This window comes from Pleurodeles waltl, chromosome 3_2 (assembly GCF_031143425.1).
Source record: "Pleurodeles waltl isolate 20211129_DDA chromosome 3_2, aPleWal1.hap1.20221129, whole genome shotgun sequence".
NCBI lineage: Eukaryota > Metazoa > Chordata > Amphibia > Caudata > Salamandridae > Pleurodeles > Pleurodeles waltl.
In genome coordinates this window covers 215,980,776-216,000,427 of record NC_090441.1, presented here as the reverse complement: position 1 = coordinate 216,000,427, position 19,652 = coordinate 215,980,776, and the positions used below count along the sequence as shown (strand labels likewise).

The 19,652-nt window shown below is 46.8% G+C and overlaps 1 protein-coding gene across 2 annotated transcripts in view; it reads left to right on the top strand.

The window, feature by feature from the left end:
• Positions 1-19,652, top strand: part of LOC138286717 (zinc finger protein 436-like) — a 112,436-nt gene that overhangs the window by 21,769 nt on the left and 71,015 nt on the right. The gene's annotated exons all lie outside the window — the stretch shown is intronic.

Genomic DNA, 19,652 nt, shown 5'->3' with positions numbered 1-19,652 from the left:
CGCCCCTGTGTCAGATAACAGTCCGGAGGCATACCCTACAAAGCCATCACCACCAGAAGACAGTACTGCATATTCTCAGGTGGTGGCTAGAGCAGCACAATTCCACAATGTAAGCCTCCACTCAGAACAAGTCGAGGATGACTTTCTATTCAACACCCTCTCTGCCACCCACCGCTCCTACCAAAGCCTGCCTATGCTCCCTGGTATGCTTCGGCACGCAAAAGACATCTTTAAGGAGCCGGTCAAAAGTAGGGCAATCACACCAAGGGTGGAAAAAAAGTATAAAGCGCCTCCTACAGACCCTATTTTCATAACTTCGCAGCTGCCACCAGATTCTGTCGTTGTAGGAGCAGCTAGGAAAAGGGCCAACTCCCACACATCTGGGGACGCACCACCCCCAGATAAGGAAAGCCGCAAGTTCGATGCAGCTGGAAAGAGAGTCGCAGCACAAGCTGCAAACCAGTGGCGCATCGCTAACTCACAGGCACTTCTTGCGCGCTATGACAGAGCCCATTGGGATGAGATGCAACATCTTATTGAACATCTACCCAAAGACCTACAAAAAAGGGCAAAGCAAGTGGTTGAAGAAGGACAGAACATTTCAAACAACCAGATACGCTCCTCCATGGACGCAGCAGACACAGCTGCAAGAACAATAAATACATCTGTGACCATCAGAAGGCATGCATGGCTACGAACGTCTGGGTTTAAACCAGAGATTCAGCAGGCAGTTCTCAATATGCCATTCAACGAAAAAGAACTGTTCTGTCCAGAAGTGGACACGGCGATTGAGAAACTTAAAAAGGACACTGACACTGCTAAAGCCATGGGCGCACTCTACTCCCCGCAGAGCAGAGGAAATTACAGCACATTCCGCAAAACACCCTTTAGAGGGGGGTTTCGGGGTCAGGCCACACAAGCCAGCACCTCACAGGCAACACCATCCAGTTACCAGGGACAGTACAGGGGAGGCTTTCGGGGCCAATATAGAGGAGGGCAATTCCCTAGGAATAGGGCAAAATTTCAAAGCCCCAAAACCCCTACAACTAAGCAGTGACTCACATGTCACTCATCCCCTCCACACAACACCAGTGGGGGGAAGAATAGGTCATTATTACAAAGCATGGGAGGAAATCACTACAGACACTTGGGTTCTAGCAATTATCCAAAATGGTTATTGCATAGAATTTCTACAATTCCCTCCAAACATACCACCAAGAGCACAAAATTTATCAAAACATCATTCCGAGCTCCTGGAGATAGAAGTTCAAGCACTATTGCAAAAGAACGCACTCGAGCTAGTACCAAACACACAAATAAACACAGGAGTTTATTCACTGTACTTCTTAATACCAAAGAAGGACAAAACGCTAAGACCAATCCTAGACCTAAGAATACTAAACACATACATCAAATCAGACCACTTTCACATGGTCACGCTACAAGAAGTGTTACCATTGCTGAAACTACACGACTACATGACAACATTAGACCTCAAAGACGCGTATTTCCATATACCAATACATCCATCGCACAGGAAATACCTAAGGTTTGTATTCAAAGGAATACACTACCAATTCAAGGTACTGCCTTTCGGTTTAACAACCGCACTAAGAGTCTTTACCAAATGTCTAGCAGTAGTCGCTGCACACATCAGAAGGCAGCAAATACATGTATTCCCGTATCTAGACGACTGGCTAATCAAGACCCATTCGTTAATAACGTGCTCACACCACACAAATCAAATCATACAAACCCTCTACAAACTAGGGTTCACAGTCAACTTCGCAAAATCCAACATTCTGCCGCGCAAGGTACAACAATACCTAGGAGCCATAATAAACACAACAATAGGAGTAGCCACTCCAAGTCCACAAAGAATTCAAAATTTCAACAACATCATACAACGCATGTATCCAACACAAAAGATACAAGCAAAGATGATATTACAACTCCTAGGCATGATGTCTTCATGCATAGCCATTGTCCCAAACGCAAGACTGCACATGAGGCCCTTACAACAGTGCCTAGCATCACAGTGGTCACAAGCACAGGGTCACCTTACAGATCTGGTGTTAATAGACCGCCAAACTTACCTCTCGCTTCTATGGTGGAACGATATCAATTTAAACAAAGGGCGGCCTTTCCAAGACCCAGTGCCACAATACGTAATAACAACAGATGCTTCCATGACAGGGTGGGGATCACACCTCGATCAACACAGCATACAAGGACAATGGAACGTACATCAAACAAAACTGCATATAAATCACCTAGAACTGCTAGCAGTTTTTCCAAGCACTAAAGGCTTTTCAACCAATAATAGTTCACAAATACATTCTCGTCAAAACAGACAACATGACAACAATGTATTATCTAAACAAACAAGGGGGGACGCACTCAACGCAATTGAGCCTGCTGGCACAAAAGATATGGCGTTGGGCAATTCACAACCAAATTCGCCTAATAGCACAATTTATCCCAGGAATTCAGAATCAACTCGCAGACAATCTCTCTCGAGATCACCAACAGGTCCACGAATGGGAAATTCACCCCCAAATTCTGAACACTTACTTCACGCTCTGGGGAACACCTCAAATAGACTTGTTTGCGACAAAAGAGAACGCAAAATGCCCAAACTTCGCATCCAGATACCCACACAGGCAGTCCCACGGCAATGCCCTATGGATCAACTGGTCAGGGATATTTGCCTACGCTTTTCCTCCTCTCCCTCTCCTTCCTTATCTGGTAAACAAACTCAGTCAAAACAAACTCAAACTCATATTAATAGCACCAACTTGGGCAAGGCAACCCTGGTACACAACGCTGCTAGACCTATCAGTAGTACCCCACATCAAACTGCCCAACAGGCCGGATCTGTTAACACAACACAACCAAACGATCAGACACCCAGATCCAGCATCGCTGAATCTAGCAATCTGGCTCCTGAAATCCTAGAATTCGGACACTTACAACTTACCCAAGAATGTATGGAAGTCATAAAGCAAGCCAGAAGGCCGTCCACCAGGCACTGCTATGCCAGTAAATGGAAGAGGTTTGTTTGCTACTGCCATATTAATCAAATCCAACCATTACACGCAACCCCAAAACATGTAGTGGGTTACTTGCTTCACTTACAAAAATCTAACCTAGCTTTCTCTTCCATTAAAATACACCTTGCAGCAATATCTGCATACCTGCAGCCTACCTATTCAACTTCCCTATATAGGATACCAGTCATTAAAGCATTCATGGAGGGCCTTAAAAGAATTATTCCACCAAGAACACCACCTGTTCCTTCATGGAACCTAAATGTTGTCTTAACTAGACTTATGGGTCCACCTTTTGAACCCATGCACTCCTGCAAAATACAGTTCCTAACCTGGAAGGTTGCATTTCTCATCGCCATTACTTCCCTAAGAAGAGTAAGCGAGATTCAGGCGTTTACAATACAAGAACCTTTTATACAACTACACAAAAATAAGGTCGTCCTAAGGACTAATCCTAAATTTCTGCCAAAAGTAATTTCACTGTTCCATCTAAATCAAACAGTGGAACTTCCAGTGTTCTTCCCACAGCCAGATTCCGTAGCTGAGAGGGCACTACATACATTAGATGTCAAAAGAGCATTAATGTATTACATTGACAGAACAAAGAGCATCAGGAAAACTAAACAGCTATTTATTGCATTCCAAAAACCTCATGCAGGAAACCCAATATCAAAACAAGGTATAGCCAGATGGATAGTTAAATGCATCCAAATCTGCTACCTTAAAGCTAAACGACAACTGCCCATTACACCAAGGGCACACTCAACCAGAAAGAAAGGTGCTACCATGGCCTTTCTAGGAAACATCCCAATGCAAGAAATATGTAAGGCAGCCACATGGTCTACGCCTCATACGTTTACCAAGCACTACTGTGTAGACGTGTTATCCGCACAACAAGCCACAGTAGGTCAAGCCGTATTAAGAACATTGTTTCAGACTACTTCCACTCCTACAGGCTGAGCCACCGCTTTTGGGGAGATAACTGCTTACTAGTCTATGCAAAACATGCGTATCTACAGCGACAGATGCCATCGAACTGAAAATGTCACTTACCCAGTGTACATCTGTTCGTGGCATCAGTCGCTGTAGATTCGCATGTGCCCACCCGCCTCCCCGGGAGCCTGTAGCAGTTCGGAAGGTACCTTCAACTATTTGTATATATATTATTTTAACCTTAAATAGGTACATACTTAGTCACTCCATTGCATGGGCACTATTACTACAATACAACTCCTACCTCACCCTCTGCGGGGAAAAACAATCGAAGATGGAGTCGACGCCCATGCGCAATGGAGACAAAAGGAGGAGTCACTCGGTCCTGTGACCCGAAAGACTTCTTCGAAGAAAAACAACTTGTAACACTCCGACCCAACACCAGATGGCGAGCTATGCAAAACATGCGAATCTACAGCGACTGATGCCACGAACAGATGTACACTGGGTAAGTGACATTTTCATTTCATAACATTTTTAGTAGGACTATGGTCATGGCGTTTGAGACTCGTTACCAAAGTATAAGTGTAAGACATAATTTTGAAGACCGTGATGAACTTCAGGGTGAGTTGAAAAAGCAAGAGAGCTGTTGCTGGTTGGTCAGTTTTTCAAAGAAGGCCACTGAGGAGGTGTAACTAGGCGTCAATAAAGATGGCCATGCTCTGTGGAGGTGCTGGGTCCCCCCGCCCTTCTTCAACGAACTGAGGGCTCCTTCGTCATCAGCGTTTGGTGTGCCGGGGCACAACTGCCTGCTGCTCCCAGAGGTACCACAGACTTTAATCCTGGGGAATCTATGTTGCCACTCTGGTCCATGCTGCACAGGGCCAGGTGGTGCACTACTCTGCTGGCTACAGAGACGTAAGCCCAGCCAGTAGAGAACCTGCGCAGAAGAGATCGCCCTAGAGCAGATGTCTTCAGTCTGTGGGGTGTGAACCTCAGAGGAGGCGTGGAGTCATGAGGAGGGGGGCGTGCATTCCCCAGCCTCACTTCTGCTTGTAATACAAAATGTTTGCTCTTAATTTTGAAAAAAGACAACCGTTCCGGGGCGGCTAATTCTGATAGTTAAAATGCTTCAGCTGAGGTGTCATTCAGGGAGTGTCCTGTGCTGTAAAACTGAAGTAGAATGGACAGCTAAACAAGCCTTCCTGCCAGGGTGCCTGCAGCCTGAAAGAAATGCAAATGTGCACTATGAGCTAATGTAAATGAAGCTTGGGAGCCGATACTCGCTTTAATTGATTGAATCACTGGAAGCTTTGAGATAACAAAGATGTATTCTTTTTGAGTGGTGGTGCAAAGAATTAACAACTGAGCTGGGAAGTGTGTGCTTTTAATTGTAGCTGTATTTATTTATATAGCGCTTACTACCACCGAGGAGGTGTGAAAGGGACAGTTATGTAAAACAAGATTGTATTTCGCACAGTCTGGGTATTACTAAAATCTGTATTTTGGAAGCGCCATTTTATAGCAAAACGTTTTACACATTCTGTAGCAGTCTATATTGTACTGTGTGTAATGTAAGCTTAAAATAATGCCTTATATATTCACAGTGCTTTCTGTCAGAGGCTGTGACCTCGTAGAACTAAAAATACACAAGTAACCACTCTCCACTGCACAAACCAAGATTTAACTCTGTGGCTTTCTGGCTACACACAGACCCCTGCAGTTCCCTGGAATTAAAGAAAGCATAGTTCATCATATATGATTGTAAATGGTGCGTTTTAATTATGAAGAATGATGTTAGGCAACCTCCAGTTCCACGCAGCTGTAAAATACAAGCCTTCAGCATCCCATGAAATATAGTATCGCCTTCCTCGGATGCCATGCAGTAAAGTTGCAGCCCATGCTTCAGCCACTGTACCCCGGGCCACTGTAATTCTGCGATGTGCGGCTCTGGCGATTTTCGCATCATTATAGATGTGCCCACATTTGCCACATAATCTATCATCAGCCTCATAATCTGTTGGTAGCAACACTTGAAGATCTGTCGTGAAAGGCCCTGTTCGAAAGCTGGACTGGTCACCCTTTGTTGCTTATTGCTACATTTGTGTAAAATGGTGCCAACGAGATGCAACCAATAATTGACAGTCTCTCCGGAGAAACAGACACACCCATGACATTAGTTCAGCCAGGAGTCATCATTCAAATACGTTTTGTCAAATTAAATTTTGTTTTTGTGAAAAATAAAGTACCATTGTGCATTTTTGGTGGAGACTTTTTGTTTGAACTGTGTGGTAAGCCTCTGACTCTGGACCACAGTCATCCACTAACCTTTGGTTTGTTAAACACAGTATAATATTATTTCCCATCTGTAAAAATGATTTGGCTTGGGAATTGGGAGTGTTTATGGTTGGCGATGATGCGGGATACCAGGTTCTAGAATTTCTTTGTCAGGAAGGGGTCCATAAGCCTAAAACATCAAAAAGATTGAAGACCACTTGTGAGAAAGTAGCCTCTTTCCAGCCTTCTTACCCCCACTTTTGGCCTGTTTGTGAGTGTATGTCAGGGTGTTTTCACTGTCTCACTGGGATCCTGCTGGCCAGGGCCCAGTGCTCATAGTGAAAACCCTATGTTTTCAGTATGTTTGTTATGTGTCACTGGGACCCTGCTAGTCAGGATCCCAGTGCTCATAAGTTTGTGGCCTATATGTATGTGTTCCCTGTGTGGTGCCTAACTGTCTCACTGAGGCTCTGCTAACCAGAACCTCAGTGGTTATGCTCTCTCTGCTTTCCAAATTTGTCACTAACAGGCTAGTGACTAAATTTACCAATTCACATTGGCGTACTGGTACACCCATATAATTCCCTAGTATATGGTACTGAGTGGGGTTCCAGGAGATCCCTATCGGCTACAGCATTTCTTTTGCCACCCATAGGGAGCTCTGACAATTCTTACACAGGCCTGCCAGTGCAGCCTGAGTGAAATAACGTCCATGTTATTTCACAGCCATTTACCACTGCACTTAAGTAACTTATAAGTCATCTATATGTCTAACCTTCACCTGGTGAAGGTTGGGTGCAAAGTTACTTGGTGTGTGGGCACCCTGGCACTAGCCAAGGTGCCCCCACATCGGTCAGGGCAAATTCCCCAGACTTTGTGAGTGCGGGGACATCATTACACGTGTGCACTATACATAGGTCACTACCTATGTATAGCGTCACAATGGTAACTCCGAACATGGCCATGTAACATGTCTAAGATCATGGAATTGTCACCCCAATGCCATTCTGGCATTGGGGGGACAATGCCATGATCCCCCGGGTCTCTAGCACAGAACTCGGGTACTGCCAAACTGCCTTTCCGGGGTCTCCACTGCAGCTGCTGCTGCTGCCAACCCCTCAGACAGGTTTCTGCCCTCCTGGGGTCCAGGCAGCCCTGGCCCAGGAGTCAGAACAAAGGATTTCCTCTGAGAGAGGGTGTGACACCCTCTCCCTTTGGAAATAGGTGCGAGGGCTGGGGAGGAGTAGCTTCCCCCAGCCTCTGGAAATGCTTTGATGGGCACAGACGCTGCCCATCTCTGCATAAGCCAGTCTACACCGGTTCAGGGATCCCCCAGCCCTGCTCTGGCGCAAAACTGGACAAAGGAAAGGGGAGTGACCACTCCCCTGACCTGCACCTCCCAGGGGAGGTGCCCAGAGCCCCTCCAGTGTGTCCCAGACCTCTGCCATCTTGGAAACAGAGGTGTTGGGGGCACACTGGACTGCTCTGAGTGGCCAGTGCCAGCAGGGTGAAGTCAGAGGCTCCTTCTGATAGGCTCTTACCTCTCTTGGTAGCCAATCCTCCTTCCTAGGTAGCCAAACCTCCTTTTCTGGCTATTTAGGGTCTCTGCTTTGGGGAATTCTTTAGATAACGAATGCAAGAGCTCACCAGAGTTCCTCTGCATCTCTCTCTTCACCTTCTGCCAAAGGATCGACCGGTGACTGCTCAGGACGCCTGCAAAACCGCAACAAAGTAACAAGACGACTACTAGCAACCTTGTATCGCCTCATCCTGCCGGCTTTCTCGACTGTTTCCAGGTGGTGCATGCTCTGGGGGTAGCCTGCCTCCTCCCTGCGCCAGGAGCTCTGAAGAAATCTCCAGTGGGTCGATGGAATCTTCCCCCTGCTAACGCAGGCACCAAAAGACTGCATCACTGGTCCTCTGGGTCCACTCTCAGCCTGACGAGCGTGGTCCCTGGAACTCAGCAACTCTGTCCAAGTGACTCCCACAGTCCAGTGACTCTTCAGTCCAAGATTGGTGGAGGTAAGGCCTTGCCTCCCCACGCTAGACTGCATTGCTGGGTACTGCGTGATTTGCAGCTGCTCCGGCTCCTGTGTACTCTTCCAGGATTTCCTTCGTGCACAGCCAAGCCTGGGTCCCCGACACTCTATCCTGCAGCACACAACTTTCTGAGTTTTCCTCCAGCGTCGTGGGACTCCCTTTTGTTACTTCGCGTGGACTCCGGTTCATTTTCCTTCCAAGTGCCTGTTCAGGTACTTTTGTTGTGCTGCATGTTTCTGTGAGGGCTCCCTGAGTTGCTGGGCGCCCCCTCTGTCTCCTCCTCCAAGTGGCGACATCCTGGTCCCTCCTGGGCCACAGCAGCACCCAAAAATCTCTACCGCGACCCTTGCAGCTAGCAAGGCTTGTTTGCGGTCTTTCTGCGTGGCAACACCTCTGCAAGCTTCATCGCGACGTGGGACATCCGCCTTCCAAAGGAGAAGTCCCTAGCTCTCTTCTTTCTTGCAGAACTCCAAGCTTCTTCCACATGGTGGCAGCTTCCTTGCACCCTCAGCTGGCATTTCCTGGGCTCCTGCCCACCCTCGGCACTGTTGCGACTATTGGACTTGGTCCCCTTGTCTTACAGGTACTCGGGTCCGGAAAGCCACTGTTGTTGCATTGCTGGTGTTTGTTCTTCCTGCAGAATCCCCCTATCACGACTTCTGTGCTCTCTGGGGGTAGTAGGTGCACTTTACGCCTACCTTTCAGGGTCTTAGGGTGGGCTATTTTTCTAACCCTCACTGTTTTCGTACAGCCCCAGCGACCCTCTACAAGCTCACATAGGTTTGGGGTCCATTTGTGGTTCGCATTCCACTTTTGGAGTATATGGTTTGTGTTGCCCCTATACCTATGTGCTCCTATTGCAATCTACTGTAATTCTACACTGTTTGCATGACTTTTCTTGCTATTACTTACCTAAGTTTGGTTTGTGTACCTATATCTTGTGTATATAACTTATCCTCATACTGAGATACTTTTGGCATATTGTCATAAAAATAATGTACCTTTATTTTTAGTGTATCTGTGTATTGTGTTTTTTTATGATATTGGGCATATGACACCAGTGGTATAGTAGGAGCTTTGCATGTCTCCTAGTTCAGCCTAAGCTGCTTTGCCATAGCTACCTTCTATCAGCCTAAGCTGCTAGAAACACCTCTTCTACACTAATAAGGGATAACTGGACGTGGCACAAGGTGTAAGTACCTCTGGTACCCACTACAAGCCAGGCCAGCCTCCTACACCCGGTCCCTTAGAAAGTCCCATGAGTTGACAACTGTACTCCCTTAATCCATGATCTCTGTGCGTGCTGGGCATTTAACTCTGCCTTATGCTGCCCACCTAACCTGGCCAGATTACTGCGTGTGGAGACATTCCTATAGAAAAGCACTGACAACGTGTGGAAGCCATTGGGGTCCTGATATCAGGTGGTGTTGGGGGGAGGGGGGGCTGTCTTGTTGAGATGTAGGAAGCTGAAGATGAGGTCTCTGCATACTTGTCATCTGATGACCTGACTGAGCGCGCGGCCAGAAGCACCATCATTCAACACTGAGGCCCTGAACCCTGAAATGTGCCAGATGTGGAGCTGCTGCTGAAGGCTCTGACCTGTGCAGCTATTACTGTGCTGCCCCTTCATCCATAACAAACCTAAGACTGACAGTCATATTGGACTGACTGACTCTACAACAGGACTGCGAGCCATCGCAGGAATTGTTTTTTTTTCCAGTTGTGCACCTATAGCTTCTTGTATCAATGAGTCATTAACAATAGCACCTGAGGCCTCTGACTATTGTTTTCTCTCTGGAGCACATTGAATAGTAGGTTCCCAGGACTATGACACATATCCCTGTTGCACTGCTTTCACCCTACATCTATTAAACCTCCCATCATCTTGGAGCCACAGGACTTCCTCTGCCAGATCCTCAGCTCCTGTTCTCAGAGGCAGTGGGACTCTCCAGGCAGCTTCGAAAGTAGATACCCTGAAGCTATCGTATACCACAATGAATGCCCTGCTGAAACAAATACCTGCCATTGGCGCACTCTTATCAACCATGGACATTAGGATGATAGGTCTCACGACAGAGGTGAACTCTCTACATCAGGAGTTATGAACTTTCCTAGTCGGGCTGGATAAGGAAGACACGAGGTTGGATGAGGTGGATTCTAACTATGAGAAACTCCCTAATTGTGGGTGAGACATTGGGTAGCTATGATACAAGGTCACTGACCTAGAGGATAGGGCATGGTCTGAAAACATCTGCATCTATGCTGTGCCAGAATTCTCTGAGAAAGATAACCTGCTGGTCTTCTTATTAGAGATGCTTTCGTGACTCCTTAACTTGCAACTCAAAGAAACCCTGGAATTTCAGAGAGCTCACTTAATGACACCACGTGCTAACTTTAAAAATGAGACGCCACATCCAATCATAGCATGTGTGTTATGTTATCAACACACTAGACCTAAACACCTGGAAGCAAATCGGAAGGAAGGCCCACTCCTCTATGAAGGTCACCAAATCTTCTTCGCAACAATTTACTCAATAGAGACGGAAATTAAGCACACAAAGTTTTATACACTCCGGTCCAGGCTGAAATGATGGGACCTCAAGTATGGACTCTTAGACACTTCGTGTATGGCAGAGACCCTAGAAGGCAAGATAAAGGAATTCTTGGACATAAGTAACCTGGAAACTTCTATCCACTCATTTGTTGACTCAGAAATGTGCGCAGTTATTCCGTAAGACCAGCCCTCCCAAAATAAGGATGGTCAGGGCTCCAAAAAATCCACCCGACCAGTCGCATTGGTGAGTCTTTTTTAATCAGGTCAAGCTATTTTTGATACTTACTCGTCCCTTCTGGTGAGTTGACACTGAACAGGTGTTCTGTTCAGCTGAAAGGTGGACGGGCAATAAAAGATGCCTTTAAATCTGGTTCTTATGTCACATGTGCTGCTTAAATGTAAAATAAAAGGATAAAGGGAGTCTGGTTTTTCCTAACACACGTTTAAATGACTAAGTCAACTGTGAAAACATTAAAAAAATATTTCACTAGTTGTGAAAGCCCTTTTTTATATTTCTGTGTGATGAAAAATATTTTAATAGGATGAAAACAAATCAGAATACTTTGCGTTGATGTGCAAAGGATATGTTTTCTGAAACCCAATTTTCACAGATTGTTAATACACTATGGCCCTCATTACGACCCTGGCGGTATAGAACCGCCAGGGCCGCGGGACGCGGTGGCACCGCCGACAGGCCGGCGGTGCCCCGCGGGGCATTCTGACCGCGGCGGCTTAGCCGCGGTCAGTAAAGGGAAACCGGCGGTCTCCCGCCGGTTTCCCGCTGCCCCCAGGAATCCTCCAAGCCGGCGCAGCTTGCTGCGCCGGCTTGGGGATTCCGACTCCCCCTCCCGCCATCCAGTTCCTGGCGGTTCTCCCGCCGGGAACCGGATGGCGGGAGGGGGAGTCTCGGGGCCCCTGGGGGCCCCTGCAGTGCCCATGCCAATGGCATGGGCACTGCAGGGGCCCCCGTAAGAGGGCCCCTACAAGTATTTCACTGTCTGCTTGGCAGACAGTGAAATACGCGACGGGTGCAAATGCACCCGTCGCACCTTCCCACTCCGCCGGCTCGATTACGAGCCGGCATCCTCGTGGGAAGGTCGTTTTCCCCTGGGCTGGCGGGCGGCCTTTTGGCGGCCGCCCGCCAGCCCAGGGGAAAACTTGAAATACCCGCCGCGGTCTTTTGACCGCGGCGCGGTATTTTGGAGGGCGGAATTCTGGCGGGCGGCCTCCGCCGCCCGCCAGAATCAGAATGAGGGCCTATATATTATATCAGTAAAGCTGCAAGTTAGTGGAGAGGTCTTTGAATATTTCTTGGAAAGTTATTGTGCGTAGATGACAATATGTTACTACATCATGATTTAATAATGTATTTATTAAAATTGAGTGTTTAAACAAACTGAGAAACACTCCTGTCCTGATGGCAGTGTTGTTAGTAAACTAAAAGAAGTCCTAGGTTATGTGGGCTAGACCTCATGGGTATGTGGCCCAGATTCTTGTGGTGTATGCAGCAAACTTTAGTCTACTTGATAAAACAAAGGAGGTTTTTTTGTACTGCAGAAATTCTGAGCTCACATATTTGAAGGTGCAATCATATGTGAGAATTAAGAAAAAGACGCCTCTGTAAACTATTTGCCTTGGATCACACAATATGAGACCTGTTTACGGATCAAGTACATTAGTTTGTTTGAGTAGATTATTTAAGTTACTCGACCTGCAGGCCTAGTAACATTTTTATGATTTTTTGAGCCTTAATAGTCACATGTCTGGTGTGAATCTGATTTGGCTGGTAATGAGCGTGTTGATGAACTCCCCTGACGCTGCGGGTCACCTTTCCTATTATTATTATACTTCTCTGTATGCCTTGGAACATAAGGCAACAGCCGATCATTGCCCTTCCCAGCCCCTTACACCTCCCCTCTCTATCAGATGAAGGCCTAGCTCTCCTCAAGCGGAAGCTCACTGAAGAGGAGGTGGCAGATACCATCTCTGCCTTGGCAAAGTGCAGATCCCAGGAGAAACCTGGTGCTCTGGTGAGTGTTATAAACAGGTAAATACCCGTGTTACACCAGAAGCTCTGGATCATTGGGGGCGCTGTCTAATGAGACTACCATCACTCTCTTACTCAAAGACAATAAGGACCCACTGGAATGTGCCAGCTATTGCCTCATCTCCTTGATCGGTATCGATCTAAAGACTATGGCCAAAACACTGGCAGCTCTCTTATTTAAAGTGATTACCCAGTTAGTTCATAAGTCAGCAAGCAACTTTATGCTGCGGTGTTCCTCCACAGTCATTTATGGACTTTAATTTTCCTTTTAAGGCCCATGAAATATGACAGTTGTAGGAAGTTGGCTCTGTATGTGTAGGAGGCTGGACTGGCTTGTAGTGAGTACCAAGGGGTACTTGCACCTTGCACCAGGCCCAGTTATCCCTTATTAGTGTATAGGGTGTCTAGCAGCTTAGGCTGATAGATAATGGTAGCTTAGCAGAGCAGCTTAGGCTGAACTAGGAGACGTGTGAAGCTACTACAGTACCACCTAGTGTCATATGCACAATATCATAAGAAAACACAATACACAGTTATACTAAAAATAAAGGTACTTTATTTTTATGACTGTGAGAAAGTAGCCTCTTTCTAGCCTTGTTACCCCCACTTTTGGCCTGTTTGTGAGTGTATGTCAGGGTGTTTTCACTGTCTCACTGGGATCCTGCTAGCCAGGGCCCAGTGCTCATAGTGAAAACCCTATGTTTTCAGTATGTTTGTTATGTGTCACTGGGACCCTGCTAGTCAGTACCCCAGTGCTCATAAGTTTGTGGCCTATATGTATGTGTTCCCTGTGTGGTGCCTAACTGTCTCACTGAGGCTCTGCTAACCAGAACCTCAGTGGTTATGCTCTCTCATTTATTTCAAATTGTCACTAACCGGCTAGTGACCAATTTTACCAATTTACATTGGCTTACTGGAACACCCTTATAATTCCCTAGTATATGGTACTGAGGTACCCAGGGTATTGGGGTTCCAGGAGATCCCTATGGGCTGCTGCATTTCTTTTGCCACCCATAGGGAGCTCTGACAATTCTTACACAGGCCTGCCACTGCAGCCTGAGTGAAATAACGTCCATGTTATTTCACAGCCATTTTACACTGCACTTAAGTAACTTATAAGTCACCTATATGTCTAACCTTTACCTGGTAAAGGTTAGGTGCAAAGTTACTTAGTGTGAGGGCACCCTGGCACTAGCCAAGGTGCCCCCACATTGTTCAGAGCCAATTCCCTGAACTTTGTGAGTGCGGGGACACCATTACACGCGTGCACTACATATAGGTCACTACCTATATGTAGCTTCACAATGGTAACTCCGAATATGGCCATGTAACATGTCTATGATCATGGAATTGCCCCCTCTATACCATCCTGGCATAGTTGGCACAATCCCATGATCCCAGTGGTCTGTAGCACAGACCCTGGTACTGCCAAACTGCCCTTCCTGGGGTTTCACTGCAGCTGCTGCTGCTGCCAACCCCTCAGACAGGCATCTGCCCTCCTGGGGTCCAGCCAGGCCTGGCCCAGGATGGCAGAACAAAGAACTTCCTCTGAGAGAGGGTGTGACACCCTCTCCCTTTGGAAAATGGTGTGAAGGCAGGGGAGGAGTAGCCTCCCCCAGCCTCTGGAAATGCTTTCTTGGGCACAAATGTGCCCAATTCTGCATAAGCCAGTCTACACCGGTTCAGGGACCCCTTAGCCCCTGCTCTGGCGCGAAACTGGACAAAGGAAAGGGGAGTGACCACTCCCCTGACCTGCACCTCCCCTGGGAGGTGTCCAGAGCTCCTCCAGTGTGCTCCAGACCTCTGCCATCTTGGAAACAGAGGTGCTGCTGGCACACTGTACTGCTCTGAGTGGCCAGTGCCACCAGGTGACGTCAGAGACTCCTGCTGATAGGCTCCTTCAGGTGTTAGTAGCCTATCCTCTCTCCTAGGTAGCCAAACCCTCTTTTCTGGCTATTTAGGGTCTCTGTCTCTGGGGAAACTTTAGATAACGAATGCAAGAGCTCATCCGAGTTCCTCTGCATCTCTCTCTTCACCTTCTGATAAGGAATCGACTGCTGACCGCGCTGGAAGCCTGCAAACCTGCAACATAGTAGCAAAGACGACTACTGCAACTCTGTAACGCTGATCCTGCCGCCTTCTCGACTGTTTTCCTGCTTGTGCATGCTGTGGGGGTAGCCTGCCTCCTCTCTGCACCAGAAGCTCCGAAGAAATCTCCCGTGGGACGACGGAATCTTCCCCCTGCAACCGCAGGCACCAAAAAGCTGCATTACCGGTCCCTTGGGTCTCCTCTCAGCACGACGAGCGAGGTCCCTCGAATCCAGCGACTCTGTCCAAGTGACCCCCACAGTCCAGTGACTCTTCAGCCCAAGTTTGGTGGAGGTAAGTCCTTGCCTCACCTCGCTGGGCTGCATTGCTGGGAACCGCGACTTTGCAGCTACTCCGGCCCCTGTGCACTTCCGGCGGAAATCCTTTGTGCACAGCCAAGCCTGGGTCCACGGCACTCTAACCTGCATTGCACGACTTTCTAAGTTGGTCTCCGGCGACGTGGGACTCCTTTGTGCAACTTCGGCGAGCACCGTTTCACGCATCCTCGTAGTGCCTGTTTCTGGCACTTCTCCGGGTGCTACCTGCTTCAGTGAGGGCTCTTTGTCTTGCTCGACGTCCCCTCTCTCTTCAGGTCCAATTTGCGACCTCCTGGTCCCTCCTGGGCCCCAGCAGCGTCCAAAAACGCCAAACGCACGATTTGCGACTAGCAAGGCTTGTTGGCATTCTTTCGGCGGGAAAACACTTCTGCACGACTCTCCACGGCGAGAGGGATCCGTCCACCAAAGGGGAAGTCTCTAGCCCTTTTCGTTCCTGCAGAAACCTCAGCTTCTTCTGTCCAGTAGAAGCTTCTTTGCACCCGCAGCTGGCATTTCCTGGGCATCTGCCCATCTCCGACTTGCTTGTGACTTTTGGACTTGGTCCCCTTGTTCCACAGGTACCCTAGATTGGAAATCCACAGTTGTTGCATTGCTGGTTTGTGTCTTTCCTGCATTATTTCTCTAACACAACTTCTTTGTCCTTAGGGGAACTTTAGTGCACTTTGCACTCACTTTTCAGGGTCTTGGGGAGGGTTATTTTTCTAACTCTCACTATTTTCTAATAGTTCCAGCGACCCTCTACAAGGTCACATAGGTTTGGGGTCCATTCGTGGTTCGCATTCCACTTTTGGAGTATATGGTTTGTGTTGCCCCTATCCCTATGTTTCCCCATTGCATCCTATTGTAACTATACATTGTTTGCACTGTTTTCTAAGACTATACTGCATATTTTTGCTATTGTGTATATATATCTTGTGTATATTTCCTATCCTCTCACTGAGGGTACACTCTAAGATACTTTGGCATATTGTCATAAAAATAAAGTACCTTTATTTTTAGTATAACTGTGTATTGTGTTTTCTTATGATATTGTGCATATGACACTAAGTGGTACTGTAGTAGCTTCACACGTCTCCTAGTTCAGCCTAAGCTGCTCTGCTAAGCTACCATTATCTATCAGCCTAAGCTGCTAGACACCCTATACACTAATAAGGGATAACTGGGCCTGGTGCAAGGTGCAAGTACCCCTTGGTACTCACTACAAGCCAGTCCAGCCTCCTACATTGGTTGTGCAGTGGTGGGATAAGTGCTTGAGACTACTTACCACTCTTGTCATTGTACTTTTCATAAGAGAAAAATATACAAAACAAGGTCAGTGTATATACACATAGCCAAAAAGTTTTGCATTTCCTCTTTTCACTCTTTTCTAAGTGCTGAAAAGTACTTCTAACTTTCTAAAAAGTTGTTAAAAGTTTAAAAAGTTTTTTTCTGTCTTTCCAAAAAGTTCTGAAAACTTTTTTCTCTTTTTCTATCACTTTAACTCTCTCTAAAAAATGTCTGGCACAGGCCAAAGTGTTGATCTGTCCAAACTTGCATATGACAACCTTAGCTGGAAAAGAGCAAGGAGTCTCTGTATAGAGAGAGGTTTGAGTGTAGGGAAGAATCCTTCCTTGGAACTGTTACTTAACATGCTTAGAGAACAGGATAAGGCCATAGGTGCCCCATCTGTTGAAAAAGTACCTAATAGTTCCCAATCTGATTCAGGGACTCCCCCAGGAAAAGATTCAGGAAAGAAACTTCCTAGCCTGCCCATTACTAGACAATCTAGCATAGATGGTAATGATGATGAGCCACACCAAATAAATAGTGTTGTCTCACATCATAGCAAAAGCATTTATTCTCACCATACTGGTAGTAATGTTTCTGTAAACCAAGCTGTTAGGGTGGCTTCTGTAAGGGACAGGTCTCCTTCTGTTCATTCCCATCATAGCTCTGTTTCTAGAAATGTCCCTCCCACCAACCCTGATGACAGAATGTTAGAGAGGGAACTCAATAAGTTGAGGGTGGAACAAACCAGACTGAAGCTTAAAAAGCAACAGCTGGATTTGGATAGACAGTCTTTTGAATTAGAGAAGGAAAGACAGAAGTTGGGTTTAGATACCCATGGTGGCAGCAGCAGTATTCCCCATAGTCATCCTGCAAAAGAGCATGATTCCAGGAATCTGCACAAGATAGTTCCCCCTTATAAGGAGGGGGATGACATTAACAAGTGGTTTGCTGCACTTGAGAGGGCCTGTGTTGTACAGGATGTCCCTCAAAGGCAGTGGGCTGCTATCCTATGGCTATCATTTAGTGGAAAAGGTAGGGATAGGCTCCTTACTGTGAAAGAAAATGATGCTAATAATTTCCAAGTTCTTAAGAATGCACTCCTGGATGGTTATGGCTTAACCACTGAACAGTACAGGATAAAGTTCAGAGAGACCAAAAAGGAGTCTTCACAAGACTGGGTTGATTTCATTGACCATTCAGTGAAGGCCTTGGAGGGGTGGTTACATGGCAGTAAAGTTACTGATTATGAAAGCCTGTATAACACAATCCTGAGAGAGCATATACTTAATAATTGTGTGTCTGATTTGTTGCACCAGTACCTGGTAGACTCTGATCTGACCTCTCCCCAAGAATTGGGAAAGAAGGCAGACAAATGGGTCAGAACAAGGGTGAACAGAAAAGTTCATACAGGGGGTGACAAAGATGGCAATAAGAAGAAAGATGGTGAAAAATCTCAAGATAAGCATGGGGATAAGGGTAAAACCAAAGATCCCACTTCAAATCTTAAACACTCTTCAGAGGGTGGGGATAAAACAAATTATTCCTCTTCTTCCCAACCTGCACACATTAAAAAGCCTTGGTGCTTTGTGTGTAAAAATAGAGGCCATAGGCCAGGGGATAAGTCCTGTCCAGGTAAACCCCCTGAGCCTACCACCACTAATACATCAAGCTCTAGTGCCCCTAGCAGTAGTGGTACTAGTGGTGGGACTGCTGGCAACAGTCAAGCAAAGGGTGTAGTTGGGTTCACTTATGGGTCCATAGTAGAAACTGGGGTAGTCAGTCCCAAGACAGTTTCTGTCACACCTAGTGGCACTGGCCTTGCCACACTGGCTGCTTGTCCCCTTACAATGTATAAGTACAGGCAGACAGTTTCAATAAATGGTGTTGAGGCCTTGGCCTACAGGGACACAGGTGCCAGTTTCACTTTGGTGACTGAAAACCTAGTGCACCCTGATCAACACATCATTGGACAACAGTATAAGATTATTGATGTCCATAACTCCACTAAGTTTCTTCCCTTAGCTATAATTCAGTTTAGTTGGGGTGGAGTTACTGGCCCTAAGCAGGTGGTGGTATCACCTAGCTTACCTGTAGACTGTCTCTTAGGTAATGACCTAGAGGCCTCAGGTTGGGCTGATGTAGAGTTTTATGCCCATGCAGCCATGCTGGGCATCCCAGAGGAATTGTTCCCTCTCATTTCTACTGAAATGAAAAAGCAAAGGAGAGAAGGCCTGAAAACTCAGGATCCCTCTCCATCAACAGGTAAAAAGGGTATCACAGTATCCCCTAACCACCCTACCATTCAGGATACCATTCCTGTGGTGGGAGAACCCTCTCCTGGGGTGGCACCTGTTCCAAGGGAATCATCAGCTGGCAAAGCTGGACTCCCTGAGGTAGAAGTACCTCTCTGTGGGATAACTAACATTGGTGACAAAAAGAGCACCATTTTAGTTAACATGGAGCATCCCTCCAACCCTCCCAGAGAAACTTTAGTGCAGAAACCCTGCACTGCCTCACAACACTTAGGACAGCATCCCTGCCCTAGTGTGGAGCTCATAGGACAGCATCCCTGTTCTCTCTTCCAGCCATATGGACAAAGTTTTTGCCCAGCTATGGCTTTTCTGAGACAGCATCCCTGTCTGGCATTTCCATCACTACAAATAGGTTCAGTGGACAATTCCCACTGCTCTAAACTAAAACTTACTGATAGAAACTCTGAAAATACATCTTCACATTGTTGCTTAGCTAAAAAACTTCAAACAGGGTGGTTTACATCCCCACAGGGAAGTAACCATAGAGTGGATGATAAAGGGAGTAACCAGTCTATTGCAGAGCTACTCTCTACTTATCACCACTTAGACAATAAAGTCTCAACTGGCCAAGGTTAGCCTTATTGTCCTTCGTTTGGGGGGGGGTTGTGTGAGAAAGTAGCCTCTTTCTAGCCTTGTTACCCCCACTTTTGGCCTGTTTGTGAGTGTATGTCAGGGTGTTTTCACTGTCTCACTGGGATCCTGCTAGCCAGGGCCCAGTGCTCATAGTGAAAACCCTATGTTTTC